Source organism: Halichoeres trimaculatus, unplaced genomic scaffold (genome assembly GCF_033239565.1).
Source record: "Halichoeres trimaculatus isolate MK-OKI-2021-1 unplaced genomic scaffold, fHalTri1.1 fHalTri1_scaffold_10, whole genome shotgun sequence".
Lineage (NCBI taxonomy): Eukaryota > Metazoa > Chordata > Actinopteri > Labriformes > Labridae > Halichoeres > Halichoeres trimaculatus.
In genome coordinates this window covers 11,195,895-11,220,856 of record NW_027437187.1, presented here as the reverse complement: position 1 = coordinate 11,220,856, position 24,962 = coordinate 11,195,895, and the positions used below count along the sequence as shown (strand labels likewise).

Here is a 24,962-nt window from a genome sequence, read left to right as displayed (position 1 = left end):
GTGATTTAGCGTTCCCTCTCTCATTAATCAGGTCTATACCTTTTTTTTCTTAAATTTAACAGAATAAATAGTAAAGTGTGAGGAAAAAATGAAAGTTGATTTTTTTTGTTTGACAATATCAAAATCAGGATTCTTTGTCTAAAATTTTTTTTTTCTTTTTTTCAATTTCAAATTCTTTCAGTCTTGGGCCCAGATGGTCTAGTGGTCTATGAGATAGGAGCAGGGGGTCCAGGTTCAAGTCCAGCCTGCTTCCCGCATGTCATTCCTCACTCTCACCCTTTTTCTGTCTCCATCCACTGTCCTATCCTCTTCAATCAAAGGCATGAAAAGCCCCAACAAATAACTTCCAAAAAAAATATCTTTCAGGCTTTGTTTATAACAGGATTTGAAAAAAAGTTACCACTTTTCTCCTGAAGAGGTCGAAATGTTCTCTCTGACTCATATGTTGTGCATTTTATGAGAAAATATGGATCTTGATATAGTCTGTAGACATTATCGTCATCATTTAATATTTTCACATGGTTTGGTGTTAGAAAAGCAGACTAAAAATTGCAAAAATCGTAAATATCGAAGAATCAAAATTTAAATCGAATTGGCACTGCAAAAATCATAATGGAATCAATCATGAGAGTAGCATATTGTCCCAGCCCCACTAATTAGCCTTATGATAATCATCTGATTGACATACATTGTGTTCACATTCTCCTTGTGCTGTTTCACGCACGGCGAAGTTCCACCCCCAATGTGATCTCAGACAAGTTCATTTTGTAAAGTGGACAGAGAGCTGGGAAAACCACCACCAAGCCAAACAAGAGCTGGCTTGTAAGAAGACTAAAGATGCAGATTCAGATGAGCACTGACAGTTTGGTTCACTACTGAAATACCAGTGTTAGTACGGTGACACCACCACAATTCACCAAAAAACATCATGAGTTTTCATTTTAATTTACCCTCTAACTTTAGCAATTGGTTTTGTGCTGTGAAATAAACGTGACATAAAGTGACATAAAGAGTGATTTAACTGATTGTGTCGCCTCTCTGCAAACATACATATCATTCCTCTAGCTTGGCCATTAAATGAAAACTAAAATGGGCTTTTAGTTGGCAGCCCTATCACTGAGTCTTCACCCCCCAAAACCTGCCTTGCAGTAGCAGATGTTCAGTAATGGAAAATAGTAATAAGGTTACTGGCATTCCTGACCCCACGTAGCTACGACATGCAGAGCAGCAGAGCAGCAAAACAGAGAGAAGCTGCAGGTTTTAATTTTGGGCCCTGCATTACTTGGCATATGATTTAATTCTAGTTTTAAATTGTTTTATCATGTTTTATCTAAAATATTTTTTTAAAAAATTGAGCAGGACTGCAAGCCCCAACTATCAATGTGAATAGAACAAAACTTACATAACTGAGAGATTATTTATTTCACCGTCTGACACGAGTTTACAGTTCAGCTGTATTAATGAATAATTCAATAGAATGAGATGATTGAAGCATAGTCCCAGCTTGTTTTTAAATTTAGCAGTCAGCTGGGAAGTGAGTGGGATAATAGTTGGCCAGTGATTTTACAGAATGGAATCCTGACAGGAATGAGTTTCATCCAAATGAGCTGCTTTGTATTTAAACAAGCATTTATTGGCCGGTGATGAGTTGTTTTTTTTTAACTCTGGGAGAAAAAAAGAAAAAAGTCTGAAGAAAATACTGAACTTTTAGTCACCTTTTTCATTTCGTACAGAATGGATGTCATCAGTTCTCAGAAAGGCTTGCTATCTTTTAGGCAAGCCTGTGGCTTAGACGAGTAGGTGCAGACATGGCAGTTTGAAAAGGTACAAATAATCTTTTCACTTTGTGCAAATGTATTAAACTCTGGCAGATTGAATGTGAGTCATACTGATGCATAAGATCAGTAGGCAGCCTTCCATGGTTCAAAATCAGCTCTCTGAAATATGAGTGGGAACATTCTGCGCATAAGGAACACAGTGGCATGAGTTACCTGGATAGGAAACTGGAACAGGTCTCCTGAACGGGCCTGGTAGTGTCTGGATCAATCTGGTCCAGTCTGGTCTGTTCCGTTTTGATCTGGTCGAGTATGGTTTGATTCAGTCTGACCTAGTTTCATCCAGTTTGATGCAATCAATCTTGCCTGATGTGATAAGATCCTCAAGCAGCCGGTGTGAATGGTGTGTCTCTGCAGAGAGACAAACGGAAAAAGCTGTTAGATACAATGCTTCGCTTTCACAAATGGAAAATGTCAATACTTCGAAATGCATGGGCACACATTAAAAAGCCTTTATACAAACAGAACACATAAAGACTTCATTAAAAAGCAAAAGGAGGAACTGAAAAATACCATTAAATGAATCTTGGCTGATTAAATCATGCACCACTGATGCACAGAGGACTATTTCTCTTTTCTTGGCTTAACTCGCTTGAAAATCTGGATTTGCTTTCCTGTGAAGTGAACAATTCAAAGCTCTATTGAATATTCCTTATCAGTTTGTTACTACCCAACCATTCTCTGCATGAATATATTATCAGCAGAAGCACCTCTGAACAAGAAGATGAGTGAACACCCTTTTTGATATCCCTCAAACTTTAAAGATAGATCCTTTGAGGTCCCTCCTTTGAGACTGTTACCCAGGGAGTCCAGAACAGATCCCTTCAAAACCTCAGGCACTGTTGATGAACCAGCTAGTTCTGACAGCGACAGCCTGAACACGGCCATCATATGGCTGTCCAGGCCTCCATAAAGCCATGGTACTTTGCTCACATGGCTCTGCTTTTGTAGGGTGTGGAAGTACAACTTGAGCTCTGTGACATTCAGAGTCAAGCAGCTCCGCTGTCATGTAGGAAACTGAAGTGACCCCTGAGGATCAAAATACAACCTGACGTATCGTGCTATTCAAACGTATGTTAACTTCTTAACCATACATAGCAGCTGAAGAAGTCTTTGATTAGGGTCAATTACCCCCAGATCTTTCATAGTGATGATCCAATACCCTTAATGGAGTGTGTCAGAGCACTCATCACTTAAGCATGATGCCAGTGTTCATAATTTCTGTCTGAAAGAATGCACACCCCTGGGTCTACACAAACTGGTACCTATACCTAACACAAAGGGTAAGGATATTGTGTATGGTAGATTATTTCTTTGTTGTAGCAATGCTTCTTGGAAATAAATCTCCAAATGTTGGAAAGTCTGTTTATTTCTCTTCTAAATGGTGACACATTGTGAGAAACATGTATTTGTCAGAGGAGCAGCAGACCTGAGTACATTGGTTGCACTCATGAAAAATTATCTGAGTCATCCCCGCTAATGGCGTATCTTATACAACTTATTTTGCTGTCGCTGTTGACTCTTGTTTTGAGTGCCTGGTACCCCAGGGCCTTGCTACACAGGTCAGAAGGTGTTTGCCCCAAGAAGGGACCATTTAAAAGAGAAACAAACAGGCTTCCCAAATGATTTATTGCCAGGAGGCTTCTTTAAAACAAAGAAACAATCTACTAAAAACAAACTGCCTTGCTTTTTGTGCTACATTGATATTGAAGACAGCCTGGGTATAGGGATGGGTACCTTTCAAATTTGAAACGATATGGTACCAATGCCCGTACCTGGCAATCGGTACTGGTACTCAATGGTACCAATTTTGGGTACTTTTTTGTGTTTATGTGGTAAAAAATATCTGTTTGTTTAATAATAAAGTATAGATTTTTTTTTTTCAATTTAACATATTTATTCTTCAACATCCAACCTTGCAATGTTGTGTTCATGCCCAGCATGGAAAATCGCCTACTCTTCTACTCCCTCACAGTCATATGGATGCATTTAGGTACCTAAACATGGTACCTTTTGGTTTTACGTGAATCGGTACCCAGTACTTTTGACAGAATTCAGTCGGTACCTATCAAAGTACCTAATTAGGTACCCATGCCTACCTGGGTATGCACAGCAGTGAAGAGCTAGTCCTTGATCCTATCCTAATATCGGTTATCGGTTAGATCCTGAATCAAAGAGCCAGATGTGGTATAAGTAAAGGGCAAAATCCAGTTTTAAAAAATGAAGCTGATGTTGAAGTGCTAAAAGCTGCAGTTCATCAAGAGTCCACTTGAGGCTGGCTGCAGGAAGACCAGAAACCACATACACACCAAGGTTAACAAAATAGACTTTTACAGCATTTAAGACTCATTTACAGCCTGGTTCAAAAACCGTCTTGGGACTCAATATCTAATTTCTCTAACTGCACACACTGTCTGGTATTGGCTTTGATAGATATTTCACAGAATTTAACCCAAAAATGGAAAGACAAAATCTGGCCCAAATTTTGGGTGAAATTTTTTATTAACTCAGGGGTTTGGAAGGTATCAAAGCCACGAGTTTGCTCAGTCTGAGGTGCCACTTCTATGACTGACAGGTCTTGCAGCCTGAAGCTGTTGGTGAGGAGGCTCAAAGCCTGTCTCGAGTCAGCAACTTCAACATGGCCGCTGCCGACGACTTGCTTCATTACTCTGTTCAGGAACAGACGGGTGACTTCACGAAGACTACGTCCATATACTACACAGCCTATGGGTATCAGTGACAAATGCTCAGTTCATGAGGTAGCTCTATTTATATAACTTTCCATTTATACATTTACATATCACTGGAAAGCTTGTTCAGTGACAAACTCCTTACCTGTGGTGTCCCACTGAAAGATAACAAAAGTCTTTTCTCCCAGCCATGTTCAAACTGTCAAATCACCAGTGTTTATGCTGAAACCCTCTACCTTTGAGATGTGCAATAACTTCTTTTAATACTGGTGCAATTTAAGAACTGGTGCAATCTTAACATGTGCAATATCTTGCCACTGTGTTGTTCTGAATGTGTTGTCAGTCTGAGCACATTTTTATAATTGTAAATTGGTTGTGCATGTTTCCTGTGGTTGGATTGTTTTGTACAGGATGTTTTCCACTTACACTTATCATTGTTATAATATCTTTGTATAATCTTACTGTGTTTATGTTTACACTATACACTGCTTTTGCAACTGTAATTCTCTAAATTTACCTGTTGTGGGACGATTTAAGGAGTATCTTATCTAACTCAGTTCTATGCTTTTTTGTGTTTACAGAAACCTCGAGGCCATGCATCAAAAGATTGTGATCCCGATTCCCATATGTGATCTATGATACATGATCTTATTTTTAAACACAGATGATTCCTATGCATTTTGTTTCAGGGGCTGCATTGTACAGTATGACCCCAGAACGCAGCACCACCACTGCCTTCTCCTTCATCTAATGGGGGAGTGTCTTTATGTGGGTCTGCTGCTGCAAGCTGCTCACTTTACTTGACTTGAATGACTCGGAAGCAGCCGGACCTTACGGCATATATTCTTCCCCAGCTAACTTAGCTTAGCAGATACAGTTTCTCAAGAAAACTCTGATTCAGGATTTCTGTTTTACGTTTCATCTCAGAAGCACTGTGACATTCATATTTCTCCCAATGGACCAATAACACCAGAGAAAACTGAGTGTTAGCTTAATGCTAATGTATATGGAAAATTGCATTGATATGCTAGCGGTTAGGATACATCAATAAAACTTCGGTTTTAAAGCAGAATTTTAACTTATATTACAGAAACATATCATAGTTAGTCTTTGTTAACAATTCTGACAACTCCAAATGTCAGAATACTGACAGGTTAATGTTTTCCAGACAGAAAGATAGAAGAAAAGTTACTGCAGGCTCATGGCTGACTTCATAACAAAAACTCAAAGCAGCCACTAAATGGCCTACTTTGGTGAATAACATGACAAAACAATGCATTGATGTCATGTGACATGGATTTTTGCTTATTTTTATCTATTTAAGTCCAGAGGTCTGAGATACACGTGCAAAGATGTTTTAATGATTTTTATTCATGTATGTCCATAGGTATGATAATTGGCAAATTTAAGATTTATTTATTTACTTATAGACTCAATAAAATGTTGACACAGAAAACCAGCAAAGCCTACTTTTTTTACACAGAAAATCCTCAGAAGGAATTGATAAGGAAATTGACAAAGAATCAGATTGATTGAAGCGGAATCGACATGGGCATTGCTTTCAATATCAAATCTTAGCAATACCCATCCCTATGGATGTCCTTGTATTGTTCTTTTTTTGAGTTCATCAGTGCAATAAACCATAATATCATGCCACAGAATTGTGACCTTAGTTCTGCGCAAAAAAAATCATGAGTAAGATTTTTTGCCAGAATTTTTCAGCTTTAATACTAGAGGTCGACCGATATGGGTTTTTTGGGGGCCTATGCCGATGCTTTCCAAATTTGGGCAGCCGATGCCGGTATGCATAACCGATTTTTCCAAATTGATATTCAGGCCGATTGTTAAACAAATATATATTTCTCACATTTTTGTGAAACGCAGCAATTTCTGAGCAACTAAAAGAAATCTATTACAACAAGTCGTGTCCAGTCCTCTGAACATTTATTCAGCTTTCAAAACAATGAAATATTTTGTCTGAGTAAACACACAATGTAACAAGCAGTAGTAAACATTCACACTCTTCTTAAAATGTCAAAAAAGAAATTTAAACTTATTTATATAATTTGAACAAAAGTATGTAATGTATCCAAGTGGTTCCACAAGTTTGAGGTGCTCATCTTTTTTGTGCCTGATCAAAAATTGCGTCATTTTATACAACGGATCAAAAGTCGGCTTTTTAAAAGAAAATACGGCCGATGGCCGTTACAGACAAATGTCCAAATATCGGCTCGATATATCGGCCGGCCGATATATCGGTCTACCTCTATTTAATACTCATCAACAGAGCTAAATATGAAAGGGCGAGGGGCTTCACCACATATCTGGTCTGCTCTTATATTCTTCTGTTGTCATTCACCATTTTGTACACTGACACTGGTTTATATACCTCTGTGTCAAATCAACCTGCGTAGACCTTTCCGAAGTGCATAGCCTGACATGCAGCTCCTTCCCAGTTGCCATGACGTGCTGTGTTCAGTCCACAACAAGCAAAGTGACTGGTCCATTGTGTTTATTGTATTTACAACATTTCCAGAATTAGAGCACATCAGCCATTTAAATCAGTCTCCTCAGACGTCCCCTCTCTATTTTTCCTCATAATAGTTGCTGTACAATAAAGACACCATGCATCAGCACCAGTGTAATGAATGATTATTGCAGTAAAAAAAGAAAAAGTAGAGGGACTGGAAAGAGACAATCATCAATCACTCAGACCAGACTGCCTGCATACTGTTTGAAGGAGCATTGCAGAGTGGCGTGGACACGTCAGCACAGAAGTATGTGGTGCTGATGACTTCACAACTACTGTGGCGTAGGGTCCATGCAGAGGAATAAACCAGGTTATACCTGACACACAGTGCAGTGCTGTTAGCTTCAAACTTCCTCAGATCACACACCTGACCCTTTTCACTACCCTCAACTTAACATTTAAAAGATCTTTCATTTTAAAAAGCAGGTACATCTGCAAGATTTTAAGGTTATATTTTCACCTCTCAACTCAACCGATGTAGGTTTTTTTTTTTTTTTTTTTTTTTTTTTTACAGTAATATGCATTATTGTTGATCTACAGCTGCATTTTTACACAAGTTATTTTTTTTGTTTCCCTCAAGCTCCATGCTCTTCAATGAAACTGGTAATACATACCAGTATAATATAAAATAGAAGTTCAATTTGTTTCATGGGGAGTTAGGTTTGGACAATTTTTCATAGAAAATGTCTCCATCAAAAGCCAGAGTGAAACTGTGACCCTCTGTAAAGGCTCTAAAAATGTCTTTAGGTAAGGCTTTCATCAGTTTATAGGCAGTTTTGTTAGGTCTTGACAAAAAATGGCAAACCCAAGAAATGCTGTAAAAGTAGCATGCAGCAGAGTACTAGGTCAGGACAGGCTCTGTAAGCTCTTTTAGTGGAACAAAGCTCTGGGCTAGAAGGGGAAAACCACTGTGTCACGATTGAACACTGAAAGGAAAGGAACTGGTGCTGGAGTGGAAACTGGGTCAGCCAGTCTCTATGGTCTCCAAACCAGCCAGCCTTAATTTCCATCCACCACCTACTTCTACTTCATCAGTGAGTCAGCAAGCCATTCAGCTTCTTCCCTGCTCTACACTTCACACCCACTCACACAGCCGGGAAGCAGCCGGCAAGCCTGTTCATGAAGCATGGAAAGATCCGGGCGGCACGTCAGATGTCCAATCTCCAAAAGCCCAAACAGTTCCACCCTGACCAGTGACAGAAATAGTTCTGCAATTGGGAAAATATTTCAGCTTTTGTGCTTTGGTAAAAACACTGACCCCAATCCCTCTGTGAGAAAGAGAGAGATAATGAGCTGCAAACTGGAGGCAGGATGGACAGATCCACTGCACGTATCTGACTGACTCTTGGACATATTTTTCTAAAACATGTTTAATACAATATCATTATAAGAAATAAAAAATCAGATGCTTTTACCAGTTATAACTAGGTTTTTTCTGTATAATAACTTCAACTCTTTAATCAAGTGAGAAGTATCCCTTTGGCGTTGACTGAAATACTGTTTCCTTCGAGTGCCCTCAACCTCAGTCGTACAGACTTGGCTCTTGCTCAGGCGTTCGTTCGTTTTGAAGCAAATGAATGGAGAGCAGGTTTTTACATGTTACATATAATGTAACACGTAACATTAGTGAATCCTGGTTATGTCCTACCAGTGTTCATCGACTACGGTGGCCAATAGGTGTCAGCAAATTTTCAAAAGCAACAATACAAACGCAAACACCACTCCATAAATGCAAAAGCCACTAAACACAGGAAGTACAGCCACAACAGAAGAGAACAGTTTTCCTAACGGATACAGAAAAGTTGTGGAAGTAAGTTAATGATAGTTTTCTTTTATAACTTAAGCTATGATAAATGTAGCTCTAATGCTAACGTAAATAAGAAAATATAGGTACTATGAAGAATATCACAAGGTGACACCCCTACAAAGTAGGCCTGCAAAATATATCGTTTGAACATCGCCATGGCAATATGCGCATGCGCAATAGTCACATCGCGCATGTCATGCGACTATTGCATTTCCCTCATTTATTGGAGAAATGGAAAAAAAGCAACTGAAATTGAAACCTATTCTATCTTGTACAGAGACGTGGCCTCCTGGATCCCCTTCATACACAGCAATCTTCATCATTCACAGATAAACCCTCTTGGCCTGGATTAAACGGTATTATAGGAAGACAATGGTGTCATTGTGAGTCAACCAAATTCTTCCCAAACAGAGCTATTCAAGTCACCCGGTGAAATTATTTTTTTTTAATATCCCAATATATATATATATCGCAATATATATCACAATATATCGCAATATATCGCAATCCCCCCAAAAAATCGCAATGTCAGTTTTTTCCAATAGCGTGCAGTCCTACAACAAAGCTTTATTTATCATAGAAGAAGTTACTCATTTACTTTCTTTTACCACTTTTTGCCTTCATTTGGATAAGTAACCTCTTTTAACTTCTGTTGTGGCCGTACTCCCCGTGTTGTGGCTTTTGCATTCATGTTGTGGCTTTTGCAAATCATCCGACACCCACCGGCCACCGTAATCTACCAACTCCAACCTCACAAAGCAAAGCTAACGTAACCTCACTCTTCATTTTATTGATAGACTCTCAAGTTTGAACAGACCACTGCAGAATAACTGCTGACTGTGGGTTGGAATGAACATTGTCACGAACATCTTTACCCTTGTTGTAGTCTGTGCTCTATGTGAATGTGAATGAACTCATGTATTCAAAATTTATTCATTTAACCTTTATTCTACCAGCAATGACCAAGTTGAGATAGATATACAAATCTCTTTTTCAAGGGAGTCCTGGCCAAGACAGCATCACATAATGTTACATAGTCAGTCAACGATATAAATAGTAAGTGTAATCACAGAAGTACAAAATTTGGGGCACTGCCCATGAAATCCTACTCTTCAGGAATAAAGACAAACCTTGCCCCTCACTTGGTTAACTCACTTCCTTCTGCTGAATATTGCCAGCCAGTGTATGCACATAAATGAATTCATGTTTTCCCAGGGAACTCCAACTTGAACACAGGTACTGAGGAATGGCATTTAGAAATAGCTGAATTTGTGGGTTATGAACAGACAAGTATATAGAAGTGAGACCATTTCAAGATCACTTATGAAGTCCTCACAGGGCCTTGAAGACTTGTTATTGGAGCTCAAGTACTTTGCAAAACCATATTTGCCAGGGTTGTCAGAGAGTGCACTAATTCAGGCAAGCTAGCTTTGCTCAAACCACCTACAGTGCTCAATATAGCTGCAGGGTTTTTAAAAATAAAACCGTTATTTGAGCGATAATAATAAGCAGACCTCACTTCACTGGAGGTCTCTGAACTGCTGTGGTTGAGCACCATTATCAACCAATCAGCTATCTAGATCAGCTAGTGTGTTATGATTGTTAAATGATTAAGAGTAGGACATGTCACTAAGTATGTCCTGATCTGATACACTAAACGGTATCAGCGCCCGATATGGCTATTTTTGGAGGATCAGATAGCAACAGATTTTGTTACCTGATCAGGACCCATCCAGTTTTCACAGGTTTTCAGCACCATCACGCTTTGTGGCTGCTGTAAATCAAACCACGTTGCAAACATGTCCGCTGCGTGGGACTACTTCTCTTTGGAAAGCAATGATAGTGAAACAGTGTCTTGCAACATTTGTAAAGTGAGTGTTCCTTGAAGAGGTACCAACAAGACTCACTTTACTACAACAAATAGGATTTGTCATTTACAACGGAACTGCCCAACAATGTACGGGATTTATCAGAGAACGCTATCAGTATCAGATCAGCAAAATCGCATCTGAAAGTCAAAGAATCTGTGTCTGGATGACCAATAACCCGTTTTTTTTTCATAAACGTCCTGATGATACAGTCCCCCCTTCGGCTTTTCCAACGCAGCTCAACTATTATAGTGAAAACTCTTTGGACAGGGCCAACCTGTTGGATTTCCTGGGCAGAAAATCCTCATCTTCTTCGCCTTCCATCATGTGGTTGCAAAACACAACACGGTTGCACAACTTTTCACAGGGCCAGGGGAATACTAAAGGACAAGCCAGCAGTTGGATATGGAACAGTTTACCCCGCAAATTGAGAGTGACTTACAAAGGGACAGAGACTGTATTTACAGAAGTGAGGCTCAGAAGTTCATTGAACTTCAATCTGGCGCAGGAAGAAATGACTTTCCAGACAATGGAACAGACATAGCGGGTGTGGTTAGACACAGGAACTTGGTGGTAAAGTAGGCTAAGGCTTGGACAGTGCTTAGACACTTAGCAAGTGTTCCCATAGTCCTGCTTTTTTTTTTTGGAGACTCAATATTCAGCTCTCCTCAAAGTTAATAATATTGTTCTTTCTTTTCAAAGTGTTCTTGTGTTGAAAGAAAAATGTTTAAATGAGGTGCTCTGTGGGGTTTAGTTAACTCCAACTCAGCCATGATAGGTCTGCACAACAAGCAGAGAATAGAACAGAACAGAAAGTGCATTGCCAACTAGTGTGTAGATGACGTAACATGTATTTCTGAAGGATATCAACCAAATGAAAAGGGACGATTAATAATGTCCACAAACAAGCACAGACTGAGTCACTTCTCAGTGGATGCTACGCTATCAGCATACACCAGCAATGGTCAATACCCTGACACTGCTATCTCAGCTTATTTCCCTCACTCCCAGTCTTTAGCTTTTTATAATCTCACTGTCTGGAGGGACGTGGCGGTTCAATATGTTTTTCAACTCTCACATTTTTCTACTGGTATCATATCAGTGGGAAAACAGTCCAGTCTTATGGGCACATTATGGGGGTCCAGCAGTCTTTGGTGAGATATGCAGATCCCCGTTTCACTGCATCTACTCAATGCATGTGTTGGTGAGGAGGAGAAAAGGCTGGCGCACAAAAGATGCAGACTGGGGTCTCTCATGATGGTCCTGCATCTTCAGCCAGCAAGCAGGAAAAAAGAGGAATCACGACAGAAAATCTCAGGACTCCAATACCCATCTAGTGAAATAAAATTCTGAATGATGTTAAGAAGGCAACACCACCTTCACTTAAGATTAGATTGAAAAAAACTGACCACTCCTTTTTTTCATATGTGTATACAAACATTATGATGGAGTTACACTCTGACAAAACTAACCTGAGCAGGGTAGTATGACTGTCCCTAATTCCAACTTGTGTGTGTCCTGCTGATGGCAATATCATGACAGAAATATCAAATGCTGCCTGGGACCTTAGGTCTGATATTACCCACACAGGTGTTTCAGCAGCAAGTTTTGTCGCCTAGTTTAGACCTAAATACTGTACTGTGACAATCCTTTTTGTGACAGGTCGACGAGAGCTGTCTTCAGACTCAACATTCTTCTCAGGTTTCTTGATCCCACAGTGTTACACAGGTACTTCCATCTACCACCACTGATGCTTTCTTGTTCTTATGATTTTGATGTGGTCACCATTCTTCTTCTCTTGTTGTATAATGCAGTTAGCAAACAGCTTTAAGACACACTACAACCACTGTTTGGAGAGAATACTGTACTACAAACAGACACTGTTCAGAGTTTCCCCTGTTATTATATGGGGGGGGGGCTGGAGTTGAGATAATTTTATTTTACATGTAGCGCCAGATCACAGCAATGGTGGTTTCGAGTTACCTCTCTCATTAATTACGTCTATACCTTGTTTTTTTAATTTAACAGGCTAAATAGCGTTATGATATTAATCTGATTTACATGATGGGATGTCATTTGTACATTGTCAGGTTCACAATTCTCCTTGCGCTATTTCGCACGCGGTGAAGTTCTGCCCCAGCGCGTTCACTGACACACACACACATGCACTCATCTACACACACAGACACGCACACTCCGTATAGTGGAAAGAGTTGGGAAAACCACCACAAGAAACTTCTCCAGGCGCCTTCTCTATGAAGATGCAACATTCACTGTCCTGTGCTGCACCCAGTAGCTGACGACGCAGCCCATGGATGTAGGGGCGACACTGCTGTTAAAACAATGATTTTTTTTTTAACTTTTTTATAAGAAAATAACAGTGATAGGGCTTTGTTTTTTTTCAACACAGTATGAAATGTTCAATGCTTGGAAAATCATGACCCACCACTGGTGAGACTTCTCAAGTCAAGTAAAGCTTTGCTGGAGTGGATTGTAGGACATGGCTAACGCAGTGCTCCCATTATCTCTGTAAATAAGAGGCAGCTGGATCTAAACAAACAATACATGTGATGCTCAAAGTGACCTCAGCTGCCTCTTATCAGGTAATAGACATAATGACAGTGTTCTGCCTTGTTTGACCTGAAGAGCCATGATTACAGGGATATGATTCTGATTGGTCATTGCATAGCAACATGTTACAGCAATGGACTGATATTTGTCACTGATTACAGCTCAGGAGGCAGCTATAAGCACAGAACGTAACAGAATTTAATTATAGTCTGTTTAGTGACACCAAGAAAAAGGAAGGAACAACAGGAGAGGTTAAAAACAACAACCAAAAATTTTAGCTAAGACACAAAAATCTAAAAATTGTAGTAAAGTCTGAAGTACACCATACCTGGAAAGTCGGCTACTGCTACTGTACTGTGGAGAGGAACTGACAGTGATGTGCTGATTCATACTACTTTGCTTTCATGTCTAGCTTTGCTGAGAGTTACCCATGCAACACAGCAACGGTAACAGATACGCAAATCATAGTGAAACGTCTCACATCTTACTATCTTTATTGAATGTAGAGCAGTCGATGCTAAACTGTAACCGCAAAATGACAGGTAAACCACACATAGCAACATGGCAGCAAGCAAAACAACAACACTAGTTCATGAAATGTCTTACGTTTAGGACTACTTGAGTCAAAGCTGTGAGGAGAAAAGAGCTGCCTGCAATATCTATGAACCACAATGTAGGTTTCATTAGAGCTGAAACGATTCCTCGAATGATTCGAGGTACTCGATTACAAAAAATACTCGAGGAATTTTCTCCGCCTCGAGGAATCGTTTAATTTTTAAAAAGATCAAAGAGTGGTATTTCAAATAGAGCGAGAGAAAAATTTTCATTCGAAAAATAACTGCTCTTTAACTAAACAAAAATGTATTTTATCCGATTACTCGACTAATCGATAGGATTTTCAGTAGAATACTCGAATACTAAAATATTCGTTAGCTGCAGCCCTGGGTTTCATGTGAACACGTCAGAAATGTGTAAGCCACATTGTTTGAGTTTTACATTTTCAATCCTGTTACCTTGAACTCTTTGCCTTATAACTGAAAGCAAAAAGTTACATTTCAAACCTAATCACTAAATAAGAGCATCACAAGTCAAACAAGTGTTTTGATAATCGAAGAATAGTCAATAAACGGTGTAAAGAGCTTATTTTAAGACTAGTGAATGAAAAAAGTCAAGCTGAATGTAATTTATAAAAGCAAATAGGGCAAGAAAAGACCCCTGCACTTTCGCCAGTTTTTCCTCTCACCCTGTCTGAATTTTATTTCACACAACCATCATCTAACTACATCACTTACACAATAACCCACTCACCATCCATCATCTATCACTCAACTTATGGACTGCTCTGTGGCAGGAGAAGGCTCCAGATTTTATCTTTTTTCATACAAGCACCTTTTTGAAGTTTGGACAGAGATGAGGGTTCCTTTAGACCAGAAGGAAACAGGGCAGGGCAAGCAGAAAGAGTATACTGGCTGACTGCTCCAGAGAAACTGTGATCATTGCTTTTCCATATGCAGGGAAAGGCACATGAACCATTTCTTCCCATTGATCTAGCTCCAAATAGAGGAAAGCACCTTTAGCCTGCGGCTACTCGTCCAACAATCAAACCAGTGTTTCCCACACACAGACAATATCTGAGGAGGGGCTGGTTAGGTACATTTCCAGCTGCACCAACACAAAAAAACAACCTTTTCTACATGTTCTTTTTTTAATCAGTATAACATCTCCCCTGACGATAAATGAGGCAATCTCTTGTCACTATCCAGCCCTCAAGTATGCTAAGTTTAGGGCTGCAGCTATCGAATATTTTAGTATTTGAGTATTCTACTGAAAATCCCACTGATTAATCGAGTAATCGGATAAAATACATTTTAGTTTATTTTAAGAGCAGTTATTTTTCCGATGAAAATTTTACTCTTTAAGAAATAGAATTTTCTGATACAGCATGTTAATAAGAGCACTTGCTTTGGTAGCTCCAAAATTTGTAAACACACTTTGACACATTTTTTGTGCTTTGTACATCTCATCAAATGTTGCGGACCCAAATGGCACCCATTTCGTAGAATGACCCATTAGTCTCCAAACTCCAGAAAAGAAGCTAGCTTTGTTGCTAGTTGCTATTTTGTATAAGAGGCAGCTTGAGGGGTCTGAAAACTCTCTTAATATGTCCTCAGCTCTATTTGAAATACCACTCTTTGATCTTTTTTAAAATTAAACGATTCCTCGAGGCGGAGAAAATTACTCGATTATTTTATGTAATCGAGTATGCAAACAATTGGTGTCCTCAGTCAAATCTTAGCTAACAATAAGGAACAATCCTTTATACTTCCTGCAAAGTGAGGCATCTCATGGTCATTCAAACTCTTTCAACCCACTCAAAATTACTGTACCAGTGCCAATGTTTTTCACCTAGCCTCTAATGGGTATCACACTTAAATCAGTACACCCACAAACCTTTTACACCCTGCCTCTTGTGTCCCTGAGCAAAACCAAGACTCATATCTCCCACCAAAAACAATAAATCCATACGCAGAAAGAACATGGAGACAGTTTCAGACAGTGCTGTGCTTCAGAAGAGCAGCCGGCTTGGTACAGATAAACATTGGTTTGGACCAGAGGTCACGTTGACCAATTATTCTCTGTCTTTGATGGAATTTTTAGAGCAACGACAGAAAAACCTGAAGGTTGCCCGTCATTTTGATGGATTAAAAAACCTGAGAGCGATCAAGTCCATCACTTTTATTGACCCGCACGACTATTCATTAATCACAGCACATGCAGTCCATCTCCTGTCCAGTTGGTGGTGAGTGTGCATAATTAATTAGGTATTATGTTGTCATGTTGTTGCCATGGGTTGTTGCTGACAGTGTGCTGAAGATCTAAGGAGTTGATGCGTTGGGGCGCATCTGTGACCACTTCAGCTCTGAGGCGGACTCTCCGAACATCGTAACTGTATACTCTAGGATTTACTCTCAGTGAAACGGGTTCTGACAGGATCGGGAATCCTGTCTTTTTAAGAGTTGTGCCGACTGTATATTACTTCCCTGGGTTAAATGTTTCCAGACATTAAAATGCTTTATGAGGTAGCAGTTGTCATTCCAGTATGTAGTGCATCACAACGTCTGATTTTGACACGGTATGAATTAAAATGAGCACCACAGTAATGTATTTCATAGAAAATTTACACTTACAATGGCACTTGATGCAATACTTAGAGTGTGGCAACAACTGCTAAAGTATGGACGAAGAACAACCCACACTGCAAGCTTCATTTCCCTGTGCTCTGCCTTACGAGAAAGAAGTGTAAGTGTCAGAAGAAGTAACAAGCCAGTAGTTTAGCATAATGCTTAAGACGTGGAAACCATTACCAACCATGGAAGGCATCAGTTGCCATAGGATTTACTGAAGCAACAGAGGAAAGACTGCTCTGCCAAAGCAATAAACTGCACAGCTCAAGGATATCAAGCCAGACTGTTCTCAGAAACAACGGATGATACGGGTGGTGTTGTCAAAATGAGGTTGTGGGCTGCATTAGACTGGCCCTGGTTGGACTACAACCTGTGTCACCTTTCCTGCATGTCACACCCCACTCTCACCCTGTTTCCTCTATCCACTGTCAGGAATAAAAAATCTGCAGAAAAAACAACAACAAAAAAAAGACAAAAAAATGCAACTCAACAAGATGCAAACCATGCAGTGTCCTCGTCACTTTATAAATATAGTTTTATTTCCACAAGACAGTCTGACATGTTTACACTCAATTGGTGACTATCATACAGAATACAGACACCACTTATGATAGTACTGCTATTTCCATGAGCAGCATCTAACAAAGGTAATGTGTGCACATTATTGTATTTCTTTCTGATGGATACTTTATATCAATTTATATCGATTTTTATAAGTGGATTTTGACTAAGAACTGGCTTTTCTTTTTTCATTTTTAAAGAAAGAAAATAATAAGATTTGATTTTTGAAAGTGGATACTGTTTAGAGTTTCAGCAGTGTAAATGCAGGGGTTAGACCAACAGCTGGACTTAATCTGTGCTTTAAAAAAAATGCTGTTACAATGGGGTTGCTCTATGATAAACATAAATGAAAAGTATCATGGACGATCAGTGCTTCATCTCATTCTTTTATTGGTCATTGCAGATTTAAGGTCTGTGATCTTGTGCCTCGCTTGCAAATAGTAGTATTCTATTCTTGACATATCCCATTTTCACAGACAAATATTAGCAATCTAAAGAGTCACTTATAAGGTTGTTTAAACAGCTAAGTTAATCAGGTGGGAGACTGCTTCACCTCCTCCACCACCTCAGGTAGATGGGGTGATGGAAGGGCAGCCAGTAGCACACCACTTAAAGTCAATCACAAACCAATGAATTGAAGTTGGAACCATCATTTACACTGAGGTAAATTTACAGCATTTTCTTTAAGCCAGGAATTCATTACTTCCTGTTTACACCGAGTTATTTCAATTCAACCGTGGTAACTATAGTTTAAAAAACAAACACCAGTTTCTTTTTTCAATGACTCAGCTAAGACACAAGTCTAACTGTTACCACATCCCTGCAGACCTTCACCACATGACACAATGATACAATGAATGTGCATGTAGAAGTAGTGTCACCTGTCTGTAAACAAGCATGATGCTGTCATAAGCCCCGTTTCCACCAAGCAGTCTAGTTTAGATCAGTACGGTTTAGTACGGGTTGGCTCGGTTAAGCCTGGTCCTGTTTGTGTTTCCACAGCCAACCATTCCCACTCGTGGTAGGCGGTGTAAAAGCCAGACGCTGTTATAGCGTGACGCCATGCTTTGTGGAAATGGGGCTATAGATATACTCAAAAAAGTTAGATCAGAAGACGACAAATGGCCAGTCCATTGAGCAGATCCACAGGGCTCGTCTATCCAACTCATACTGGAAAAGCCTTGAGATGCCAAAATATTAGTTCTCTTTTCTTATAAGATTGTTAAAGTAATTCTAGTATCAGATCAGAATAGTAGTGGCATTGGGACTCGGTGCATCCCTAGGAAAACGTTGGTTCCTGATAGCATTATAAAACGTCATGGAGAGCATTTGAATTCCAGTCTAAATGTAATTGGAGCACAAAACCAAATGGCCGACCAGACACCAGCAGGGAGAAGAAGATGAGAAGAGGGAAAACAGCACAGTAATTAGTGAGAGATGTTCAAACACTCAAAAGCTGGGTGAGAGAGATGCCAACCAAATTAAAAAAAAAACCACACACACACACACACACACACACACACACACACACACACACACACACACACACACACACAAAGAAACCACAAACCACAACACTGTTTTAGCTTTGGCAGTGTTACAGGACAGGTCGAGTGAGGAGAAAATGTCAACAGTGAATTTACAGAGAGCAGGACCAAACACAGGTGGTGCTGTTACTTTCTAAATATGGACAGAACATCAGGGCAAAAATTACGATATGACGTGAATATGAATCAAAAGAGATGAGATGAATTTGAGGCATCAGTTAAAATCAGCTAATGTCAACAGTATAACATGTATTGTATGTAAATGTTAAGGTTAATGTTAATAAAACAGCCTGATGAGAACAGTTACCATGGAAGCACTACCAACTAGAAATAAGTAAGATAAATGCATCATGGTCTTTTAAATTTTAAATCACTGTTAAATTATTATCATTTAAGATCATTTCTGCTTTTTAAACCCCCCTTCTACCCTAACCACATCATGTCCAGTTAACAATTAACAATATGATATGTTGCAACAGATTAGGTCACCATAAGCAATGAAATAACATATCTTGTAATTTTTTTTCAGAACCTCTGTTTTAAGTTTATTTTTAAATGCTCATGATTTTATCGGACAGGACAGGATGAGGATATGATCAAGTGCTGCAGGAATTCGGGATGGGTACCTTTCACAATTGAAACACTACAGTACCGATGCTAGTTCCTGGCAATTGGTACCGGTGCTCATCCGTACCAATTTTCGGTACTTTTGTGTGTGTTTTTGTGGTAAAAAATATTAGGGCTGCAGCTAACGAATATTTTAGTATTCGAGTATTCTACTGAAAATCCCATCGATTAATCAAATAATCGGATAAAATACATTTTTGTTTAGTTAAAGAGCAGTTATTTTTCAAATGAAAATTTTTCTCTTTAAGAAATAGAATTTTCTGATACAGCATGTCAATAAGAGCACTTGCTTTGGTAGCTCCAAAATTTGTAAACACACTTTGACACATTTTTTGTGCTTTGTACTAGGGCTGCACGATTATCGCAATCGCAATCGCAATCGCAATGTCAGCACACGCAATTATGTAATCGCAAAAGAGGATATCGCAATCGCAATCGCAATGTCAGCACATGCAATTCAGATTTTTCTCCATGATAACCAAGCAAGCGTGTAGACTCATCATGACACAACTTTTTTTATTAAATCGCAAGCACAATCGCAATCGCAATATTGTCCACCTAATCGCAAATCGCACCTTTTCCCCAAATCGTGCAGCTCTACTTTGTACATCTCATCAAATGTTGCAGCCCCAAATGGCACCCGTTTCGTAGAATGACCCATTAGTCTCCAAACTCCAGAAAAGAAGCTAGATTTGTTGCAAGTTGCTATTTTGTATAAGAGGTAGCTTGAGGGGTCTGAAAACTCTCTTAATATGGCCTCAGCTCTATTTGAAATACCACTCTTTGATCTTTTATAAGCTTAAACGATTCCTTGAGGCGGAGAAAATTACCAGAGTATTTTTTGTAATCGAGTACCTTGAATCATTCGAGGCATCGTTTCAGCTGTAATAAATATGTATTTTTTTAATAATAAAATCTTGAATGTTTTTTAAACATTAGTTGGAATCAAACATGGGTTGTCCTTTTTGTGGGCCACAGCCTCGGTACATGAGGTGTGTAATCTAGTGTTAATGATGTAGCATAATGGACCAAAAGAGAGAAAGTGATGATTGGCAGTAACTATGTTCACTAAACCCTTTGAACAAACCCTTCTGAGAAAGTAGGTGAATACAACCTGCGTAAGTTTGCATCTCCAGTGGAAGTCACTGTGCTAAGTTGTATAGACTGATAGAAATAAAATCAATATAAAAGACTGTGTCTGATATTAAGATCTATGCACACCAAAACTGAGCAGTAAGTAAGTGGAAATAATGTGGGTCTACATTTTTGGCTCCTAAGATGCCAAAAAACACAGGAACACTTGAGTCTCTATATCTGCACTGTAGTCTAACATTATCACCAAAACCCTTTGATACACTATGGAAGACAAACACCAACTGCTGTGTGTGCCCCATTGGGTTTTCTGCATGACTCACCATGTTACCTAACTGGAAAAAAGCATATCACCAAAAATTATAAGTCATGGTGAGGCCAGTCAGTGGATGTTTTCAAGATTTACAAGTCAACATAGTTTTCTCTGTTTCCCCTTGATTTAGTCCCATTCCATCAAGTTTTGAACAATGTATTTCCATGCACAGCAGGATTTCTTCAAGACATGGTTAATTTGTTCTGGTCACCATGATCAGCTGGATCCTTACTATTTAAGAGTCTCAGTGGTGTCACTGATTGTGATGCCTATGTAGACATCTACCTATAATAGTAAGGAACAGCAGCACCTTACAGGGGTCAGGTCTGAAGTTCAAATGTTTCCCTGTCACGAGACAGTTAATACATAAACTATTGATAACACTACAGGTAAGTCTGTCTAATGACAGATTATAATGCATGTAAGAATAACACATTTTGTACATTACCAATCCAGCCAATAAATTGGATTCTTTATCTATTTATAAACCTTGAGACACACTGAAGACCAGTCCACTTCAGTGGAAACTTCAGTGGCCAAGTGTGAAGTGTGCAAGGATCAATGCAAGGACCTGTGCTAGATCAAGAGTTGCCAACTGTCCCCAGTAGGGGAGGTGTGGAGCCTAATGAAATGCTGTTTGTTTGTTGTTTTTTTATGAGGCCAAATTCCTAGTGGCATCCATGATCACAACATAAAACTTGACAGATCCTAGAACAGATCTGATCATGTGCTGGTCATGGCTGTGAAGTGACAGCTGTCATCCTATTACAGCCTTCCTCATATGCACCTCATGCACCCACAGCTTCTGAATCCTGCTGAAATAACTTTCATTCACTCACTGACGATGTTGTTCACATGAGATAAACTAACAGGGGAATGACTTTGCAGCTACAACAAGCAATGAGAATTCAAGTTGTATAGCAAAGCAACTCAACAACAGCTTTATGTATTTGGTACTGCCAAGTGTTTTCAACAAGCCTGGCATGTTGCTAGAGAGATGAACAAGAAGGCCAAGCTAGCAAAAGGTAAAAGCAATTATGGTGCAAGACTATTTAATTTAAGCAGTCAAAAGTAGTAAGAACTATCTGTGGAAAGCTCTGTAAACTTGGTGAACTCTGTGAGTCATGCCTCTCTTTCAGATTTGAAATCAATTATCTTTTATGTTACTTTTATTGTAAGACTCCAGCCTGTGATTTATCTTGCAATTTATTTCAAAGTTTATTCCAGTGGCGCTCAAAAGGAGTGCCAGAGGTCAATACAGCAATTGCTGTCAACATGTAATGATAAAATATCAGAATATAATACTTTCAGTTAAGAATGAAACCATCTAAAGTTGTTTTCAGATGGAGGTATGCGTCATAATATGTCAGTGACTAGACCCTTTTCACAGGTTTCTTCTTATAAGCATACAGAATAATGCAGAATACACACGTCTTTCTTTTACTCTGCTTGCACACATATCAACACACCTGTGGTATTTAGTCCAGATTTTGGTATTGAAAAGCCTGCGATCCTGGTACGATCGGACAAGTACGGATAATGCTCCTACTGGAGGTATCTTCCAGAAGCCAACACGAAAACCCGAACCTCTTGCACCCCTGAGCTTCAAGCTCAGTCATGGTTATCTTTTGGTAACCACTGCAGACACCGCAGAAACCCGAACGGTCACCACATTTCCGCTCCCAGTGCCATCAGTGTATGACGATATTCACGACCCATCAGCCGTGTTTCGTAAAAGCCATGGTCTTGGTATTCGTAGTGACCACGCTTAGCTGGAGAAGGCAGGCATTTGCGGTGAAGGTATAGAAGTCACCGCAGCAGGCTGTATGCTGTCGAAGAAACCGTGTACCAGGTACCCATCAAGGCCTGTTTACATCGCTAGCAGGCTAGCATGGGTTAGCACTGTTCACTCGGGTCACGTTAAGTTAACATACAGGACCAGCGCTTACCTGAGCTTTAGCCTCCCTTGTCGTTGCTGACGAGTCTTACACTATCATGAGACACTGGTGGACGGTTCCCTGCATAATATCGTCAATATCCCCATTTCCTAACTAATATTAGCGTACAGCTGCTAGCTCGGGGACGCTAACTGTCAAGAACTGGCCAGCGAGCAATCCTCCTGCTGCTGCTCTAGAAAACCACACTGACATGACCACGGCGCTGGGAAAACATCGACGATAACAACCACAGCTCCATACCCAGCAACGTCACCGAGATGCAATGCAGATATAACACGTCGTATCCATTTAATACTTACAGTAGGTCGTATGAAGTTAGTCTATCCATTGAAATCCGTTGGTAGGATGTAATACCAACCCACAGAACTGTGACATAAACGATTTTCGATCGGTGACCCAGTTTCTCTTCACCGTCATGCCTGTCGGACCACTAACCTAGTTTTTGAACCAATAGCGTGCGAGCCATCGCCGGAGGTGCGCCTCTAGCCAATCACACAAGCGATCCAGCTAGGGGAATATGACTGACATCCCATTTGGCCAATCAGCGACGAGGTAATACGGAATGCAGAGCCTGCTTAAGTGTGAGTGTGTATATGGAGAACACTGCATTACGAGTCACCAAGTTGATATGTTTCCGACACACTACGGGTCCATTCCCTTTCGTATTCAACTGTACTTTCATTGATTTTAAAGAACCGTGGCATTGCTCAGTCTCTCAAGATTACCTTTAATGTCGTCAGTGATCCTTTTTAGCTTCAATAATTTGGTACAGACCGAGCTGGATCAACAGTTTGCAGTGATTTATGCTCTTTCTGGACAACAGGAGTCGCTGTCTTCCCCTTTCTCTTATGCAAATGTAAAAATTAACTGATAACCACACATTTTTTCACAAACAAAGGCATACATCATGCAACCTTTGCCTCTTGGCCAGGTCACCCTTGTGAAAGAGGTCTTGATCTCAATGGGTCTTTTTACCTGGTTAAATAAATACATAAGAAAACACTATCCATTTATTTAAAAAGTATTCATTTGTTTGAAGTATGTTTTGTTAGACACAACTCTTTCACTGACTTGCATTCAGTTCAGTAAGACTGGTAATCTCAGTGATTTATTTGGATACCTTTTCCAGTGTGAACATCAACAGAGATAATCCCTCCACGTTTGCATCTATTTGGACTGGGTTATGTGGCTGGCTGCCAAGATGTTTGTTGCCTCCTATTGAACGTACTATTACCCCTACAACAACTTTGGTTGAAAACTTTTTGAAAGCCTATTTTGTTGTTTTATGCTACGTAGTTTTAAAAACTTTTTCTGAATTTAAACAGATATTAGATGCTGGGGTTTATCATCAAATATGAAGCTGAACGCAGAACAAAATAACAGTCCCTCTGTTGTTACATAGCCTTTTCAATTTGGCCAAGATACTTTTATCAACAAATGTGAATTTTAAACAAACTCCCTCTTGGAAGTAAGGTGACTATGATTAACATGTAAACGGTGAATTCAGAGACAAAGTGAACCAACTCAATAGAAGACATACTGTTACAGTTTGCACCATCTCCTGGTACCTATTCTGCTGCTTGTGTTATGTTATCTCCAGGACATAGGTGTTCATTTGGTAATTCCTCTTCTGAAATCAGGGTTACAGAAAGTGTTACACAGTTGCACTCTCAGTGAGAACAGCTCAATCTTGTTGTAAACAAGAAGAGAAAGATGTGCTGTCTCATCAAGTGGCTAAAAATACACTTTATTAAACTTACACATCTATTACAACTAGTTATCAACATACCGTTGGGAAAACTAGTGTAGTAGTAGGAAGTGTTTGTATCTGGTCTAACAACAATGCTAAAAAGTTCTGTCCCTGTGCCCTGGAGCACATCTTATATCACACACCTAATTTGTAAGAGCTTCTTAACCTGATTTCTCTACTGACACATTTCAGTACTCTCCTGATGGAAATTACTGAATGGATCATTTAGAATAAACAAGGATTAATTTCTTTTATTGTTTGTTTCAACAGGGCATAGATTTATAAAAATGTATTTTTTTAATTGCTTGTGATATTAAACTGATATTTTGAAGTAATAGTTTGTTGATTTCAATATGTTAAAGTCAAAATAAAGTTTACAGAACCTTTAAAATGCAAACTGTCTTCAATCCTTATATTTCAGATCATTATAGTTTAATTCTAACAAAATTAACACTTGTTTTTCGTTGACTCTGAAGAATTTATTTCCCCCCACTAGATGGCAATGTCGAGTCATGTAACAAAAATAACATCCTTTGTTAACATGTACACCAGTCCTGTGTTGCTGTTATGTTTCTTAATCCGCAACTGTGCTCAGTTCTTCTTTGTGCTGATTTTCTTCACCAAAGGC

The 24,962-nt window shown here is 39.4% G+C and overlaps 1 protein-coding gene across 2 annotated transcripts in view; it reads right to left on the bottom strand.

Moving 5' to 3' along the window:
* Nucleotides 1-23,020, bottom strand: part of bmal1a (basic helix-loop-helix ARNT like 1a) — a 48,569-nt gene extending 25,549 nt beyond the window's left edge. The window contains exons 1-2 of one of the 2 annotated variants that reach the window (XM_074677298.1): nt 22,884-23,020; nt 1,992-2,186 (exon numbers count right to left, since the gene is read on the bottom strand). The gene's annotated coding sequence lies outside the window, so the exon portion shown is untranslated. Of the gene's footprint in view, nt 1-1,991; nt 2,187-22,575; nt 22,721-22,883 lie in introns of those variants that run through there. The other variant, XM_074677299.1, reaches the window with a different exon arrangement.
* Nucleotides 23,021-24,962: the final 1,942 nt, after the last annotated feature.